The following is a 4907-nucleotide window of genomic DNA, read 5'->3' as shown; positions in this document are numbered from 1 at the left end:
TTCCGGACACCGACCAGAGCATCAGGGGCTACTGTCTACACTGTGATATTCTTCCTACAATTACATTACTCACCTCAAAGCCTGTTAGAAGGCTAGCGAAGGCTTCGGTCAGTCCGTTTTTGGTAGACTGAACCTTTTCGATCACCATACCCATATGGGCACGGTGCTCATCCACAACGGAGGCACCTTGCAGCGCTTCCAGTAGATGATCCGGCACCTCTGGTTGGACAGAGGTCACCGGCAGCACACCCCCTCTTTTCGGGGAAGGCTGTTCGCCGGACTCCGAAGCCATATAGGTCTCCAGAATAGAGTCCGGCTGAGGGTCGAATAGAACTCGGCCTGCATCATCCGTCTCTACATTGGCTTTTTTCCCCATATGTCCGACGGCCCGGGAGTCATCCTAGGGCGCCACCCTGATGATCTCCGGAACTTTCCCCCGGTCTGAGGAGGTCCTTCGGGACACCTCCTCATCATCACCCTTGGCCGAGGGAGAGTAAGCAGGCGGTGGCGACGTGTTGGCCCTCTCCTTTGGGTCCAGCGAACCTTCTGATGAAGATCACGGAGAACTGTCCCGGGCCGGACTGCAATAACGTGATTCAAACATATCAATATTACAAGGCGGAAAGGCCAGACGTTGGGGCATGCATAAAGATTTTGATACTTACGATGCGGCCCGAGGCTTGGTCCGGGGAGGTCGCCTCGGACTGCTATCGACGTCCCACCCGGAGTTATCCGCGAGGGAGCCTTTCCCCCTCTTGGGCGCCTTCGCCTCCAGGTTCGTGGAGGCCGCTCTCTTCTTCCTCCCCGCCTCAGCTGGGGAGTCATCTTCTTCGTCCTCCTCCTCGTCATCATCTTCGGCGGACGAAGAGTGAGTCTCATCTTCGGACATCACGTCCGAAGTGCCTTTTCGCGAGGGCCCCTCTGGGCCCCTTTGGCCGTCTTCTCCGGCACCTCATAAGGTGCTGGAAACAGCATTTTCGTCAGTAATGGGAATTCTGGGTCTTCGGGCAGCGGAGCCGGACAGTTAATCCCCCCTGCTACCTCGATCCAGGCCTGAAAACATATATAGGAAGGCTTAGGCTTTTTCCTCAAAATATGCTAGTAAAGGGTATACCTTGAAAACATGAAAGACCTTACCGAATTAGCCTGGCGTTTTAAGCTGAGCCCGCGATCCTCGGTCGTGGGTGGTGGCGTCTCGCCGGCCTTGAAGAGCACTTTCCAGAGGTCTTCGTGCGTCGTGTCGAAGAGCTCTAGTAGCGTCTGGTGCTTGGCCGGATCGTACTCCCACAGACAGCAAGTCCGGCGTTGGCACAGAAGGACCCGACGAACGAGCATGACCTGGATCACGTTGACAAGCTTGATTTTCTTGTCTATCATGTTCTGGACGCACGTCTGGAGCCCAGTCAGTTCGTCCGAGGGACCCCAGGTTAGGCCCCTCTCTTGCCAGGAGGTGAGCCGCATCGGGATTCCGGATCAGAATTCGGGGCCGCCGCCCAGTCAGTGTCGCGCGGCTCGGTGATGCAGAACCACCCCGATTGCCACCCCTTCACCGTCTCCGCGAAGGAGCCTTCGGGCCAGGTAACATTGGGCATCTTGCCCACCATGGCGCCTCCGCACTCTGCTTGTTGACCGCTCACCACCTTCGGCTTCACATTGAAGGTCTTCAGCCATAGACCGAAATGAGGTGGGATGCGGAGAAAGGCCACGCACACGACAATGAATGCCGTGATGTTGAGAATGAAGTTAGGGGCTAGGTCATGGAAGTCTAGCCCGTTGTAAAATATCAGTCCGCGGACAAATGGGTGGAGAGGGAATCCCAGCCCGCGTACAAAATGTGTGAGAAACACAACCCTCTCATGGGGCTCTGGAGTAGGGACGATCTGTCCTTTGACCGGGAGCCGGTGAGCAATCTCCTTGGCTAGATATCCGGCCTCCCGGAGCTCCTTGATGTCCTTCTTCTTAACGGAGGAGGCCATCCACTTGCCTCCAGCTCCGGATCCGGACATGTTTGGAGTACTTTCTCGAATGAGGAAAAGCTAAAGCTTGGGCGCTGGAGCTCAAGGACAGAAGGGCTGAAGAAGAGAAAGGGTGTGGGTGAAGAAATAAATCCTTATCCCCTTATAAAGGCCGCGAATATCAAGCGCCTCCCCACTCGCCCTAAAGGCTCGCCTATTCCCAAGGCCTGTATAAACGGCATGGTTGGGTTTCCCATGCCCGCATTGATGAGAATCCCACGATAAGGGGACACGATCTCTGCTTTGACAAGACGTGCCAATGGCAACCGCGTCTTGGGACGTGGAGCATCGGGCACAAAACAGCCCGGAATTATGACCGGTCGGGCGTGATGTCCTGCTGCAAAAGTTTGTCAGCGGATTGGACTCGTGTAAAATTATATTCTCTCTATGGTTGTGTATGGTGTGTGTGACAGGTCCGGATACTATCATCGCGTCCGAAGACTATCTTGGAGTTCGGAAAAAAGGGAACCCGCCTTGCAATGCCGAAGACAATCTGCGCGCCGGACTCCTCATCATTGAAGCCAGGTTCAGGGGCTACTGAGGGAGTCCTGGACTAAGGGGTCCTCGGGCGTCCGACCTGTTATCCATGGGCCGGACTGGTGGGCTGTGAAGACATGAAGGCCGAAGACTGTACCCGTGTACGGATAGGACTCTCCTTGGCGTGGAAGGCAAGCTTGGCGACCAACTATGAAGATTCCTTCTTGTGTAACCGACTCTATGTAACCCTAGATCCCCCCGGTGTCTATATAAACCGGAGGGTGTAGTCCGGAAAGGACATACTCATTACCATAGTCATACAGGCTAGGCTTCTAGGGTTTAGACATTACGATCTCGTGGTAGATCAACTCTTGTAATACTCATATTCATCAAGATCAATCAAGCAGGAAGTAGGGTATTACCTCCATAGAGAGGGCCCGAACCTGGGTAAACATCGTGTCCCCCGTCTCGTGTAACCATCGACCTTAGATGCACAGTTCGGGACCCCCTACGCATCAAAACCATAACATTTTTTCGTCAAGTGTGCTGTTTTAACCTTCAAAAAGGACCGCCCGTAGTCAACCTCGATTCAACTAAAGCTGGAGAAACAGACACCTGTCAGCCACCTGTGTGCAAAGCACATCAGTAGAACCAGTCTCATGAACGTGGTCATGTAATGTCGGTCCGGGCCGCTTCATCCAACAATACCGCCGAATCAAAGTAAGACGTTGGTGGTAAGTGATACGTCCATTTTGCATCATGTTTTTATATCGATATTTATTGCATTATAGGATGTTATTACACATTATGTCACAATAGTTATGCCTTTTCTCTCTTATTTTACAAGGTTTACATGAAGAGGGAGAATGCCGGCAGCTGGAATTCTGGGTTGGAAAAGGAGCAAATATTAGAGACCTATTCTGCACAACTTCAAAAGTCCTGAAACTCCACGAAAGTCAGTTTTGGAATATATTAAAAATATTGGGCAAAGAAAGCACCAGTGGGGGCCACCCACTGTCCACGAGGGTGGAGGGCGCGCCCTACCCCCCTGGGGGTGCCCCAGTCTCGTGGGCCACCTGGAAGCCCCCAGATGCCCATCTTCTGGTATAAGGTGTCTTTTGCCCTGGAAAAAAATCAGAAGAAGCTTTCGGGACGAAGCGACGCCGTCTCGAGGCGGAACCTAGGGGGAAATCGTCACCATCGTCATCACCATCAATCCTCTCAGTGGGAGGGGGTCAATCTCCATCAACATCTTCACCAGCACCATCTCCTCTCAAACCCTAGTTCATCTCTTGTATCCGATCTTTGTCTCAAAACCTCAGATTGGTACCTGTGGGTTGCTAGTAGTGTTGATTACTCTTTGTAGTTGATGCTAGTTGGTTTATTCGGTGGAAGATCATGTGTTCAGATCCTTTATGCATATTAATACCCCTCTGATTATGAACATGAATATGATTTGTGAGTAGTTACGTTTGTTCCCGAGGACATGGGAGAAGCCTTGTTATAAGTAGTCATGTGAATTTGGTATTCGTTCGATATTTTGATGAGATTTATGTTGTCCTTCCTCTAGTGGTGTTATGTGATCGTTGACTACATGACACTTCACCATTATTTGGGCCTAGGGGAAGGCATTGGGAAGTAATAAGTAGATGATGGGTTGCTAGAGTGACAGAAGCTTAAACCCTAGTTTATGCGTTGCTTCGTAAGGGGCTGATTTGGATCCACATGTTTCATGTTATGGTTAGGTTTACCTTAATTCTTCTATCGTAGTTGCGGATGCTTGCGAGAGGGGTTAATCATAAGTGGGATACTTGTCCAAGGAAGGGCAGTACCCAAGCACCGGTCCACCCACATATCAAATTATCAAAGTAATGAACTTGAATCATATGAGCATGATGAAAACTAGCTTGACGATAATTCCCATGTGTCCTCGGGAGCGTTTTCCTTTATATAAGAGTTTGTCCAGGCTTATCCTTTGCTACAAAAAGGATTGGGCCACCTTGTTGCACCTTGTTTACTTTTGTACTTGTTACCCGTTACGAATTACCTTATCACAAAACTATCTGTTACCGATAATTTCAGTGCTTGCAGAGAATACCTTACTGAAAACCGCTTGTCATTTCCTTCTGCTCCTCGTTGGGTTCGACACTCTTACTTATCGAAAGGACTACGATAGATCCCCTATACTTGTGGGTCATCAGTAAGAAGTATGACTATTATCGCCCACAACTCTTTGTGTTCTACTCGTGAATATCATCTACGAATAGACCTGGCTCGGATGCCACTGTTGGGAAACGTAGCATGCAATTTCAAAAAAATTCCTACGCTCACGCAAGATCTATCTAGGAGATGCATATCAACGAGAGGGGGAGAGTGTGTCCACGTACCCTCGTAGACCGAAAGCGGAAGCAGTTG

Source organism: Aegilops tauschii, chromosome 2 (genome assembly GCF_002575655.3).
Source record: "Aegilops tauschii subsp. strangulata cultivar AL8/78 chromosome 2, Aet v6.0, whole genome shotgun sequence".
NCBI classification, from domain to species: Eukaryota; Viridiplantae; Streptophyta; class Magnoliopsida; order Poales; family Poaceae; genus Aegilops; species Aegilops tauschii.
This window is presented reverse-complemented; position numbering follows the sequence as displayed.